General features: G+C 39.1%; 1 protein-coding gene across 7 annotated transcripts in view; it reads right to left on the minus strand.

Moving 5' to 3' along the window:
- Positions 1 to 14,031, minus strand: part of ATF2 (activating transcription factor 2) — an 83,688-nt gene that overhangs the window by 64,105 nt on the left and 5,552 nt on the right. For 6 of the 7 annotated variants that reach the window (XM_040475443.1, XM_040475440.1, XM_040475442.1 and 3 more), the window contains exons 2-3: positions 4,859 to 4,975; positions 3,778 to 3,878 (exon numbers count right to left, since the gene is read on the minus strand). The gene's annotated coding sequence lies outside the window, so the exon portion shown is untranslated. The remainder of the gene's footprint in view (positions 1 to 3,777; positions 3,879 to 4,858; positions 4,976 to 14,031) is intronic. The other variant, XM_040475441.1, reaches the window with a different exon arrangement.

Raw genomic sequence — 14,031 nt, forward strand, 5'->3', positions numbered from 1 at the left:
GACGCGGGGCTCGAACTCACGGACCGCGAGATCGTGACCTGGCTGAAGTCGGACGCTTAACCGACTGCGCCACCCAGGCGCCCCCCCAAGCATTTCTAATACAACAAATTTATTTTGTAAAATGTATTTGGAAAACATTTGACTGCCTATTTTGTATCTTATACCATATTGAGAATAAGAGATACGGTCTTTGCCCTCAAAATCAGATTAGTAAGGGTAAATAAGTATAGTTCAGTGATATAAGTATAATATATAATACTTACATTATACAATTCAGCAACATAATAATAAAGACATACACAAGCACTATGGGAACATAGGGGCTTAAGGAGTATACTGGAGCTGGCCACCTCTCCTCAGCACCCATACTGCCCTCTTAGAGAGTCTGATTACCAGTAAAGGGCAATCCTATAATATCCATGACCTTGACATACTTGCCTCAGGTGAATCAGGGGACACCTAACCAAGTTAAGCCAATCAGATTACCTCTTCAGGAAATTTGTAAAAAGAAAAAAAATCAGGCAAACAGAAGTGGGCACCAGAGATTCTAAATCATACTCAGGACTGGTGGACATTTATAGTCATGTTCATACTGATAAGAAATTAATGGGGGTGCCCGGGTGGTTCAGTTGGTTAAGCATCGACTTTGGCTAAGGTCGTGATCTCATGGTTCGGGAGTTCGAGCCACGCATCCAACCCTCTGCTGTCAGCACAGAGCCCACTTCAGATCCTCTATCCCTCCTCTCTGCCCCTCCCCTGCTTGAGCACACATGTGCATCCTCTCTCTAAAATAAACATTAAAAAAAAAAAAATCAATGAAAGCCAGAACCAAGAGTAGGCACAGAAAAATAGAGATGAGAAAGCATGCAGCCAAGAAGAAGGAAAGCAGTTTCTGTGATGCCTGACTATGTTTTCTGTGGCTGAATTATGCAGGTCTTCTGTATTCTGAGCGTGAGCTCTTTTTTCTTTTTGAACCCTGAATTTATCCGATTAAGTTTCTATCCCCTAACCAAGACAAGCACCTAGCCAAATGTGGAGAGAGGGGCTGAGAAGACTACTACTGAAGGAAGAAATGACTGTGTGTAGTCTCAAAGGAAGAGGCATCAGCTAGTCAGGGATGATGTTTTCAGCAGAGAAGACAGCATGTAGAATCACAATAAAGCAGAGTACACTGAGGGAACGCCGGACCCCTGAAATGTGGGATATAAGGTTGAAGGGAAGAGAGAGAAGGCCAGAAAGTGAAGCAAATCTTGAAGGGGCTTTATTTTCCTGGTTAGGAGTTTGGATTCCACCCTCACCACCCCCATCCCACTGCCACTCTGAGGTTATAAATATAGGCCTGTGCTGAAATGTTGAACCAAGCAAGTTTTTCATATTTTCAAATGGTTGGGGGTAGGGGTGGGAGGAGAATAAGCAACAGAGACCACATGTGGCCCCTAGAAAGTCTAAAATATTTGCTATCTAGCCCTTTAAAGAATAAGTCTGCTTAATCCCAGTATAAAAAATGGAAAGATTTTAAGATGATGAACTAGATAATCAAAGGGGAATTCTTGCAAGATCACTAATAGAAATGTGAAGGATGGATTAGAGAGGGCAAAACTATGCATAAGAAAGCCAGTACAAACTACTGCTAAATTCAGAAAAGAGAACGACGATTTGCACATCAGCAGTACCAGTCAAAATGAGAGCAAAGGACCAGTTATGAAAAAAACGTTCAGGATAAGGCTTCAAATCCATAACATTGTCTCCACACCTTTGCATGGACCGACCCCTGCCTCCTCCTACCCCAGTCTATGCTACCCCTTCATCTCCTTGGCTCCAGTTTTAGGTCGGCTTTTAATCAGCTCCATGTGGAGCCTAGAATGCTCTCATTTCCTACTCACCCATCTCTTTCTTAGTAAACACTGCTCACCTCCATCCACTAACCCCTTATACTCTGAAATTCAGATCACTCATTTACTTCATCCTTTAGTTAATAAATATTTATTGAGTACATGTAAGAGGGGAGGAATTGTGTTAGACTCCAGGCTACAATGATACACAGTCCCTGCCCTCGTGGAATTTATGCTTTATGTAAAATACTTCTAACCAAATCAGGCTTTGAACATTTAAGTTCATCAAGTAGCTCAGAATTTATTTAACATATATTTCAGTGTGCAAGAAAAAGTTTGCCATCTTTTTTTCTCCTTAAAAAATTTCCTGTTTAGGGGAACCTGGGTGGCTCAGTCGGTTAAGCGTCCGACTTCAGCTCAGGTCATGATCTCATGGTTTGTGAGTTCGAGCCCCACATCAGGCTCTGTGCTGGCAGCTCAGAGCCTAGAGCCTGAAGCCTGCTTCAGATTCTGTGTCTCCCTCTCTCTCTGCCCCTCCCTGCTCGTACTCTGTCTCTCTCTCAAAAATAAATAAACATTAAAAATTAAAAAAAAAAATTCCTGCTTAAAACTTTTTACTTTTTCAGGGGCACCTGGGTGTTTCAGTCAGTTAAGCGTCTGACTCTTCATTTTGGCTCAGGTCATGATCTCACAGTTTGCAGGTTTGAGCCCGTGGACATACCAGGGTCCACACTGACAGTGCAGAGCCTGCTTGGCATTCTCTCTCTCTCTCTCTCTCTCTCTTTCTCTCTCTCTCTCTCCCCCCCCCTCCCCACCTCCCCCCCCGCCCTTCCCACATGCCTTCTCTCTCAAAGTAAGTAAATATATTAAAAAAAAGTTTTACTTTTTCAAACATAATACTTATATATATGTGTGTATGTATATATATGCAGGTACATACACACACACACATATATAAATATTTTCCAAATTTCATCAAAATTAGAGTAACTGTATTTTACACATGGTTTCACTTTCAGTCTGAACCTTCAGCTTAAGGTACAACAGCACAGGCCAATCTGCTTGTATATCTTGATGTATCTGACAAAGTCTACCACTAGACCATTATGTTTTAAAAGATCACATTTATTACATCAATATTTCCCTTCCATTTTTAAAAGCTATATTCCCAAACTATAAATGTCTTACAGCCAGAAACCACTGTACTTTGTATCTTTAACATCACCACACTGGGGCTGATACATAGAAGATGTTAAAAAAAGATGTATTTGAAGAACTATACAATTTCCTATTAATGTTTCTGTTCAGTACGAATAATCACTGAACTAAACTTAGTTGATTTAATTCAATCCAAAAGCAAATAAGTTTTGACATTTTAGTTAGCTTGTATTTAGTTAGCCTTAAAATGGGTAATACTTTTTGTCCAAAAAAATTTTGCAGTATAGAAAATACTTCGGGGAGCCTGGGTGGCTCATTTGGTAGAGCAGGTGACTCCTGATCTTGGGACCATGAATTCCCAAGTCCCATGATGGGCTTAGAGTTTACTTAAAAAAAAAGAAAAGAAAATACTTCAAGGATTAACTATTGTTACTATCATTTATAAAATCTTCGGAGAATTAGGACTTTCATATGGGGGCCCTTTACTATAGAGGATTCCCTAGTCAGATAAGTTTAGGAGGCTCTGAGTTAAAATTTAAAAATTTAATGTAAGTCTTCAGTGTGCTTTATATGCAGTAATGCACTGTAGCTCCAAAAGGACATTTCCAACTTTGCTGAACCTCCAATTTATGTATGTATGTATTTATTTACTAAACACTATCAATAATATGATAGGACACTAGCATCCTGAGGATACTATCTAGAAGCATCTGTTGAAGTCAGTAATACTTGAGAGATAATGGCAAAATAAAGAACCACTTTTGCATAAAAGCTTAAAGTCTCTTACCTTTCTAGCTGGTGGGCCATGAGCTTTATTTGCTCTGCTGCCAGGAATCCTTCAGCTCTAATTAAGTAAGCAGTACTTCTCAAGTTTCCATCTATGTATCCCTAGGGCAAAGGAGAGGCAGAAAAGAGTGAACCCCTTACTCTGTGATACCTAAGGAAACAGACGCATGCAGTTAAACTCCGATACAAAAAATGTTAAGTATTTACTTTATATTTTAAAATGTATGTAAAGTTGGCCTTCTGTTCCATTTTTTTCTGATATAAAAATTAAGGTTCCCTTCAAAAGTTTCAGTGCTCCAGGAAGGTGTTTATCCTATGGTCTCCTGTAACTCCCAGCAAAATGCCACCTATCCAGAGGTATAACAGTTTCAAGGATGGAAGTACAGCAACGGTGTCTTGGTGAAAGGGGAACAATGAAGCTTTTTACCACAACAGAAGGGAGAGGTAGTTATAGATGATAGGTGAAATGGCAGTGCTGAATCTGCTGAATCTTAAGAGTGGAGACGAAAAGTTTCTCCTGTGTCAGTGCTGCAACATAACATCAATGGGACCCAGTTCATATGCTTTTCATTTGGTAACAGCTTGATTTTTTTTATACCTGTATCAGTTGGATTAGGTTCAGCTATGAGTGACAGAAAACTCAAAATTAGCAATGGCTTAAATGATTCAGAAGTTTTTTTCTCTCACACAAAAGCACAAGCAGTCTGGAACCATGATCATTAGGAACCCAGGCTCCTTCTATTTTGTTGTTTTGCCATCCTCAACATGTGGTGTCCACTTCATGGTTTAAAATAACTGCTTAAGGTCTAACCATAACATCTGCTGATCAGATAGCAGGAAGGAGAATGAGATGAGCAACAGCCTCCCTTAAGGAAACTTTCCAACAACTCACAGGAAACTTCTATTTACATTCCATATGCCAGAACTTAAATCACACGGTTATACCTGAGAAATACATTCTTTATTTTGCCATATGCTCAGTTAAAAACTGGAGCATCTATAATAAAGAAAAAGAAGGAAATGAATATTGGTCAACATTTAGGCGTCACTCTCTCATTCTAAAACATAAGATGGTTCAATACCTTGTAGAGATGCCTTAGTAGTCCACTGAAGGGAGCTTTCGAAAGCAGAAAGTCCTGCCAGTGGACAAGGAGCAAGACCAGTGTTCGTGAGAACGTCTCTAAATATGCAAGGCCAATCTGTAGGTGACAGACAAGAGAAAAATCTGAATAACAGAAAAACAATGTAAGAGCAAAGAAACAACCTAAACAGTTGTGGTTTGGGAAGATAAACTCACATAAGCAGTCCACAAAACTCAGAAATGGTAACACAGGGCCATTATGTAAGTAATGGAGTGCTCAAGCTGAGTCCGGCCGCGTAAGATCCTGGCATTAGGAAAAGGCAGTATATCCTTGGAACAAAATGTTAAACGGGAAAGCAGACTTCCCTCTACCATTATTTGAGAACCAAGCTCTCATTATTAGGCTGTGTATGAACTTGGGAGATGTCCCTATTGCACAGAGTGATGATAAGAAGGGTTGCACTTTACCACGAGTAAGGTTGGCTGAAACAGTCTTCATGTTCAAAACTTTGAAATGAGAATATCAGAAACCAGAAAGACTCTCATTTCAAAGCTGGCAACAAAATTCTGTTTTAGACAGAATGTCCCTTAAAGGTAAAGGGACCTGAACAGGCTATTTAGCTATACAAATGTAAAATAGGGACCATAAATGGAGCAGCAATTCAAAGGACAAATGGCTTTGTGTAAAGGTTCACATTTTCTAGGTAGAGAGAAGTTTCTGCAAATTGTTTCTTTCAGGGAAATGTTTATTTTTAAAAGCAGGGCCTCAGATTTTCCTATGGAGTGTTTGTATTCTTATTTTAGCAGTTGCTCACAAAAGACCAGGAACTAACACCCTAGAAAACAGCAAGATGGACTTCTGTCTTCAAGTAAAAGGCAACAAGATTAAGCTAACAAGCTGTACCTGGCTTATACAGCTTATGATTTATGCAAGCAATGTTAAGATTACCATCCAGACTTTGGAAGACATTAAACATAATGTTTGGGGGGGCTTTTTTGGTAGCCTGAAACACATAGATGCCATCCAGACTTCAGAAGACATTGAACATAATGTCTGGGGGGCTTTTTTGGTAGCTTGAAACACATAGATGTAAGGAACCTCTCTTTTACCACTGCTCCCTATCCTAGCTACTGTATATATATTTCTTATACAGGCATACCTTGTTTTATTGAGTTTCACTTTATTGTGCTTTGCGGATGTTTTTTTACAAATTCAAAGTCTGTGGCAGCCTTCACTACATTGAACAATTCTATTGGTGCCATTTTTCCAACAGTATTTGCTCACTTCATGTTTCTGTGTCACATTTTGGTCATTCTTGCAGTATTTCAAGCTTCTTCATTCTTATTATATCTGTTTTGGGGAGTTGTGATCAGCAATCTTTGATGTTACTATTGCGATTGTTTTAGGGAGCCATGGACTGCACCCATATAAGACAGCAAATTTCATTGATAAATGTTGTGTGTGTTCTAATTGTTCCACCTACCAGCCCCTCCCCCATCTCTCTCCCTCTCCTTAGGCCTCCCTGTTCCCTGAAACACAATATTGAAATCAGGCCAATTACTGACCCTACAATGGCCTCTAAGTATTCAAGGGAAAGGACGAGGGGCACATCTCTCACACTGAACCAAAAGCTAGACACGACTAAGCTTGGTGACCAAGGCATGTCGAAAGCCAAGACAGGCCAAAAGCAAAGGCCTCTTGCACCAGGCAGATAACCAAGCTGTGAATACAAAGGTAAACTTGACGGAAATCAAAAGTGCTATTCTAGTGAACATACAAATGGTAAGTAAAACAGCTTTACAACTGATATGGAGAAAGTTTTAGTGGTCTGAATAGAAGATCAAACCAGCCACAACACTCCCATAAACTAAAACTTAGTCCAGAGAGAGGTGCCAAAACTGCAGAAGAAAAACTGGAAGCTAGCAGAGTTGGTTCATGAAGTTTAAGGGAAGAAGCTACCTTTATAACATAATAGTACAAGGTGAAGGGGAGCCTAGCTAGCTCAGTTGGTAAACATACAACTCTTGATCTTGGGGTTGTGAGTTTGAGCCCCACACTGGGCACAGAGATTACTTAAAAATAATAATAAAAATTTAAAGTGCAAGGTGAGGCAGCAAGCACTAATATAGGAACTGCAGGGGCACCTGGGTCGTTCAGTCGGTTAAGCCTCCGACTTTGGCTCAGGTCATGATCTCACTGCTCGTGAGTTCGAGCCCTGCATTGGGCTCTGTGCTGACAGCCCAGAGCCTGGAGCCTGCTTCAGATTCTGTGTCTCCCTCTCTATGCCCCTCCCCTGCTCATGTTCTCTCTCTGTCTCTCAAATATAAAACATTAAAAAAAATTAATACAGGAACTGCAGCAAGTTATCCAGAAGACCCAGCTAAGATCATTAATGAAGGTGGCTACACTAAATAACAGATTTTCAATGTAGATTAAATAGCCTTAGATTGGAAGAAGATGCCATCTTGGACTTTTACAGCTAGAGAGGCATTCATACCTGATTTCAAGCTTCAAAGAACAAGATGACTCTCTTGTTAGGGGCAAACACAGCTGGTGACTTCAAGTTGAAGCCAATGCTCATTGATCATTCAAAAAGATCTTAGGGCCCTTAAGAATTATGCTAAATCCACTCTGCCTTTGCTCTACAAATGGAACAACTAAGTCTGGATGACAGCAAATCTGTTTACAACATGCTTTAACTGAATATTTTAAGCCCACAGTTGAGACCTGCTACTCAGAAATAAAGATTCCTTTCAAAATCTTAGTGCTCACTGAAATGCACCTGACACCCAAAAGCTCTCATGGAGACGTGAATTAATCATGTTTTCATGCCTGCTAATAAACACATGTATTCTGCAGCCCATGGCCCAAGGAGTAATTCTGACTTTCAAATCTCATTATTTAAGAAACACCTTTTGTAAAACTGCAGCTGCTATAAATAGTGATTCCTCTGATGGATCTGGGCAAAGTAAACTGAGAACCTTCTAGTAGAGATTCACCATTCTAGATGCCATTAAAAGAATTTGAGATTCATGGGAAGAGGTCAAAATTCCAATATTAACAGGAGTTTGGAAGAAGTTTATTCAAATATTCATGGATGAGTTTGAGGGGTTCAAGACTTCAGTGGAGAAAGTAACTACAGATGTGGTAGAAAGAGCAAGGGAACTAGAAGTGGGGCCGGAAGATGGGACTGAATTGCTGCAATCTCATGATAAAACCTGAACAAATGAGGTGTTTCTTATGCATGAACCAAGAAAATGGTTTCTTGTGATGGAATCTACTCCTGGTAGAGATGCTATGAAGATTTTGAGATGGCAGCAAGGAATTCAGAATATTGAATTCCTTAACTGATGAAGCAGTGGTATGGCTTGAGAGGACTGACTCCAATTTTAAAAGTTCTACTGTGGGTACATTTCATTGTCTTATTTAAAGAAATTGTCAGAGCCACCCCACCTTCAGCAACCACCACTCTGGCCAGTGAACAGCCATCATGGACAAAATCCTTTATCAGCAAAAAGATTACAACTTGCTGAAAGCTCAGATGATGGTTAGCATTATTTTTTTAGCGACAGTCTTTTCATTTGTTGAGAAAAATTAACGTGCACACGCAAACGAGCAGGGAAGCGGCAGAGAGAAAGTGAGAATTTTTTAATGTTTTATTTATTGAGAGAGACAGACAGACAGACAGACACAGAATCCTAAGCTAGTTCCAGGCTCCGAGCTGTCAGCACAGAGCACAACGCGGGGCTTGAACTCAGGAACGGTGAAATCATGACCTGAGCCAAAGTTGGTTAACCGACTGAGCCTCCCAGGTGGCCTGAGGGAGAAATTTAAGCGGGCTCCGCACCTAGCTCAGAGCCCAATGCGAGGCTCTATTTCATGACCATGAGATTATGACCTGAGCTGAAATCAAGTGTCAGACACTTAACTGAGCCACCCAGGAGTCCCAAGGCATATACAGTTTATTTTTTTTAGACGTAATGCTAGCACACGCTTAACAGACTACACAGCACAGTGAAAAAACATAAATTTTATATGCACCAGGAAACCAAGAAATTTCACTTGACCTGCTTTATTGTGGTAGTCTGGAACCAAACCTGCCATTATCTCTAAGGGATGCCTGCATTTGGATATAATTAACCTGTGGGTAGGGGGTATGGTCTCTGCTGAAGGAGGCAAATACTGTTAGTGGTTAAGTATCCTGGAAGGCAGATATTGTCAAACAACAGGGCTCAAAAAGTAGATATTCGTGTGAGAAAGGAGTAATTCTCTCTTGACATGGACTCAGAAGAGTCTAACATATTTAAGGGCAGCTAGATAGCAGAGAGAATCCTGAGTAGTAGGCTTCTGGCCTGGTGGCAGAATAGGAGCTAGCCAGTGTTCAAACAGGCGTATGTATTACTGAAGGTACACTAATGCTTTCCAAGTGACATCTGAACAGGATAAGTTTTAAGAAAATTTCCATATCTTTTACTTCTCTACATTTGCTTTACCAGAATGATCTGCCTAGTTTCCCTAAATCCTTATTCTTCCACAGTTCCAAAGAAACCCATACCAAATCTTATTACCACGCGTTGCCCCAGGCTGTAAAAACCTCCAAGGAATAAAACAAGGGGATTATTTAAAATAAGAGTGGCTTAAAGCCTCCCTTAATCCAGGCACCATTAAACCTCAGGCTTGCATCTTCGTCTGTCTAAGTACTTCTGTTAAAGCAAAGCACTGCTTTTAAGAATGGTGTTCTGCCCTGTGTTTAGGACATGTTCTGAATTCATATATATTGTTTAGTGTGACAGGAACAATGAAAACTTTGTATTTAGACTGATTCTTCCATTCACAAAATATTGTTAAAAAATGAACTGTCCTGAGAGAGCTCCGTGAAAAGAGGAAATCAATAAGAAACTTAGAAAAGTTCAATTTATATTTATTGCAGAGAAGTAGGATACGGTGATCAATACTTTAAAGCATTAAAATTCACTGGATTCAAATAAAATCACGTTGGAGAAGTGGAAGTTAAATAAAAGTTCCATAAGAAAGAGGAATAATGAAAACTACTATTAAAAGTGAATTATAGTTTTTTAAAAACCAATGATAACCTCAAATGACTACTGAAATTACTTATAAGAGCCAGAAATTTTTTCCCCCAACTATTTAAACTTACAATGAAAAATATAGGATTCAGCTTAGAAACAAGAAAAAAAGGTGCAAGGGTTCACAATTTACCAAATTTCTTTTCAGAAGCATAGAAGTGTAGTAGGTAGAATGGTCCCCCAAAGATGTACACACTCAAATCCCTAGAAACTATGAGTAGGTTATATTACATAGCAAAATGGACTCTGAAGATATAAAAAGGTTACAGATCCTATAACAGGAAGATTATCCTGAGTTATCCAGATGTCCCAATCTAATCACAGGAGCCCTTAACAACAGAAAACTTTTCTCTCTGGAGTCTGAGAGATTCAGCAGCAGCATAAATCACGGAAATTAGAAGCATGAGAGAGACCCGACCTGCCTTTACTGGAGGGAGCAGAAATGAAAGCCTTCCAGCTTCTGAGAGCAAATACCAGCCCTGGTTGTCAGTCCGCAAGGAAAGAGAGACCTCCCCAGTCCGACAACTGTGTTCGGCCAACCCAGGAGCGGATTTTCCCTAGACACTAAAATGGAATGCAGCTCAGTCAACATATTTTGGCTTTATAAGATCCTAAACTGAGGACCTAGGGGAGCCCACCTGGACTTCTGACCTACAAAACCTGTGAGATAATCTGTGTTGTTTTAAGATGCAAAGTGTGTGGTAATTTGTAATGCAGGAATAGAAAATTAACAGAGTGAGCAAAAATGTTAACGTACCCAGGAAGACAGGCTTGTGTCACAAGTCTTCAAGAGCAGCAACACCTTACAGACACAGTTTTCTCTGTGCTGTAATTTCCTTCTTAAATCTTGGTCAAGAGCCACAAAATGCAAAAAAGTGATCTTAGAGCAATCCTGGGTCCTCGGAACAGCACTATGGTCGTAACAAAAAAACCTATGAGTTTAAAAATCTGTAACTATGAGCTAATAGGACTTTATTCCTTTCAAGATTAAAGTATCTTTGAGTTTTATATTAGGAAAAATTTTAATGGCATGATTTTACTATGATCCTCTTCAATAGGAAATAATACACCAGTTTTAGGATGGTCAAAAAGCATAAAGGATAATAACATATGTAAAATATATAGTATAGTGCATGGCACTTCCATGGTATCTATTAAGTTTATTAGAAGCTTTACAGGATTTGACTTTAAGTGTACATTTTCCTGAGGCACTTGGCTGGCTCAGTCAGTAGAGCATGTGACTCTGGACCTCAGGATCATGAGTTCAGGCCCCACACTGGGCCTAGAGCTTACTTAAAAAAATTTTATATGTACATTTTCCTAATGCTTTAATCAATCCTGTTCTTACTACCATCTTTAAAGCCCGAAACTGAGAATTACATGTTTAATACTTAAACAAAGGTTTTTAATCTTTAACCCATGAATTTGATGTTATCCCATAAGGTTATCTGGTACATAATGTTTAGTTCATCTATGTAAGGAAATCAAATGCCTCAGAAGTGATAAAAATAGAATTTAATGAGGGAAAGAAGCTTTTTGAGGAAAGCAGTTTTTAATTTTGCCCCACTCACAGCGACACAACAGATAATCTTCACACATATCACCAATTCCCAAGAGTATACTAATGTTTTGATGAAATTCCTCAAAGTTGATGGTACACATAACGAGCGCCTCAGACTTTTCCCAATATTGTATTCACGAAAGTACTGAGTATGTGAATATTGAGATCAGCCCAATATATCAGAATCTTCTGTAATAAAAATAGCAGTTTTTAAGTTAAACTTCATTTTTTTAAGGGAGTATTGATTATTCCCAGACCTGTAATCTCTAGGTGATTTAAGGTAAGCAAGTTCTTGTCTTATAGCTTAAAACTACAACAGTACATTAGAAATACATGTTAGAACTTACATAGTAATGGTTACGAATGTGAATGGTGCTAATGCAAGATTTTATTAATAACATAATTTTAGATTTGGTAATCTATTATGTCCATAGCATTATTTTTCTCAAGGTAAACGTATAGAACGTCCTTATCTATTATTGTTTTATTTCTTAAAAACTTATCTTTTATAAAAGTTAAAAAAAATAGAAATTCACAGCTCACCAAGAATTACAATAATTCCTAGTCATCACTGCTATTAAGAGTATATCAATATTAATTTCCCATTATGAAGAGGGCACAAATAAGATACGGTATAGTATTTTTAACTTTTTTTTAAAGTTTATATATTTTGAGAGAGAGAGAGAGAGAGCACACACACAAGGAAGCAGGGGAGAGGGAGAGACGGGGGGAGAGGAAGAGACGGGGAGAGGAAGAGACGGAGGGAGAGAGAGAATCCCAAGCAGGCTCAGTACCGTCAGCACAGAGCCTGACATGGGGCTGGAACTCACGAAATAGGAGATCGTGACCTGAGCCGAAACCAGGAGTCAGATGTTTAACTGACTAGACACCCAGGCACCCTGATAGGGTATAGATTCTGTACAATTCCCAATACAATACTAGTAAGCTCACCTCTCACTTCTCTCAAAGTATGTCAAAATTCAAGTTAAGTGAAAGAGATACTACCACAGGAATAACCCTCAATCCGACATATGTCAATAATCATTAAAACCTTCCTTACAAATGATAAAAACATAGTGACTCTTAACAGTGTGGCTGAGAAGTGATGGTACAGTTACACTGAGTAATCGTTAAAGAATTCAAAAAAACCGAAGACATACAGATGGCCAACAGACACATGAAAAGATGCTCACCATTTATCATCAGAAAAATGCAAATCAAAACTGCAATGAGATTATCACCTCACACCTGTCAGAATGGATAAACTCAACACCATGGTGAGGATGTGGAGAAAAAGAAACACTCGTGCACTGTTGGTGAATGCAAACTGGTGCAGCCACTGTGAAAAAGTGTGGAAGTTCTCAAAAATCTAGAAACAGAACTACCTTATGATCCAGCAACTGCACTATTGGGTATTTACCCAAATACAACAACACTAATTCAAAGGGATACATGCACCCCTATGTTTACAGCAGCATTATTTATAATGGAAGCAGCCCAAGTGTCCCTTGATAAAAGAATGGATAAGAAGATGTGCAGTGTTGTGTGTGTGCGTGTGTGTGTGATGGAATATTACTCGACCATAAAAAAGAATGAAATCTTGCCATTTGCAATGACATGGATGGAACTAGGGAATATTATGCTAAGTGAAACAGAGAAGGATAAATACATGATTTCACTTGTATGTGGAATTGAAGAAACAAAACAAGGGGAAAAAATTGACAAATCAAGAAACAAAATTATAGAGAACTCTTAATTATAGAGAAAAAACTGATTACCAGAGGGGAGAGGGTAGGTGGATGGATTAAATGGGTGATGTGGATCAAGGAGTGCTTGTCATGAGCACAGGGTTATGGAAATGGTGAATCACTATATTGTACGCCTGAAACTAACACTACATGTTAACCAGAATTAAAATAACTTTCAAATTAAAAAGAGAACATTATAAATGTGGTATTTTATTTAATCATTAGCTCTTCCACTATGAAGAGAAAAGAATAAAAGGTCTCACCAAAATGTTTTTAGTGGAATCAGTAGAACAGAAAATGGTAATTAGATTTTATGGAAATGATACTACCATTGTTTTATTATCTCAAAATATGAAGATGCTATCGACTTGGGGAGAAGGGATGTATATGAAACAAAAAGTATATGAAATACTCTCTCACATGGATTTTTTTTTTTTAATTTTTTTTCAACGTTTTTTATTTATTTTTGGGACAGAGAGAGACAGAGCATGAACGGGGGAGGGGCAGAGAGAGAGGGAGACACAGAATCGTAAACAGGCTCCAGGCTCTGAGCCATCAGCCCAGAGCCTGACGCGGGGCTCAAACTCACGGACCGCGAGATCGTGACCTGGCTGAAGTCGGACGCTTAACCGACTGCGCCACCCAGGCGCCCCACTCTCACATGGATTTTTGAAAATTCTAATGTAATAAGCTGCACCACAAATTATAAGTTCCTACGGAAAACTCAACTTTATTGCCAAAGCTATCAAACAGATGGTTGAAATCCTGCTTTCAAGT

The sequence above is a fragment of the Herpailurus yagouaroundi genome, unplaced genomic scaffold, assembly GCF_014898765.1.
Source record: "Herpailurus yagouaroundi ecotype Mexico unplaced genomic scaffold, PumYag 140, whole genome shotgun sequence".
Classification (NCBI taxonomy): Eukaryota; Metazoa; Chordata; class Mammalia; order Carnivora; family Felidae; genus Herpailurus; species Herpailurus yagouaroundi.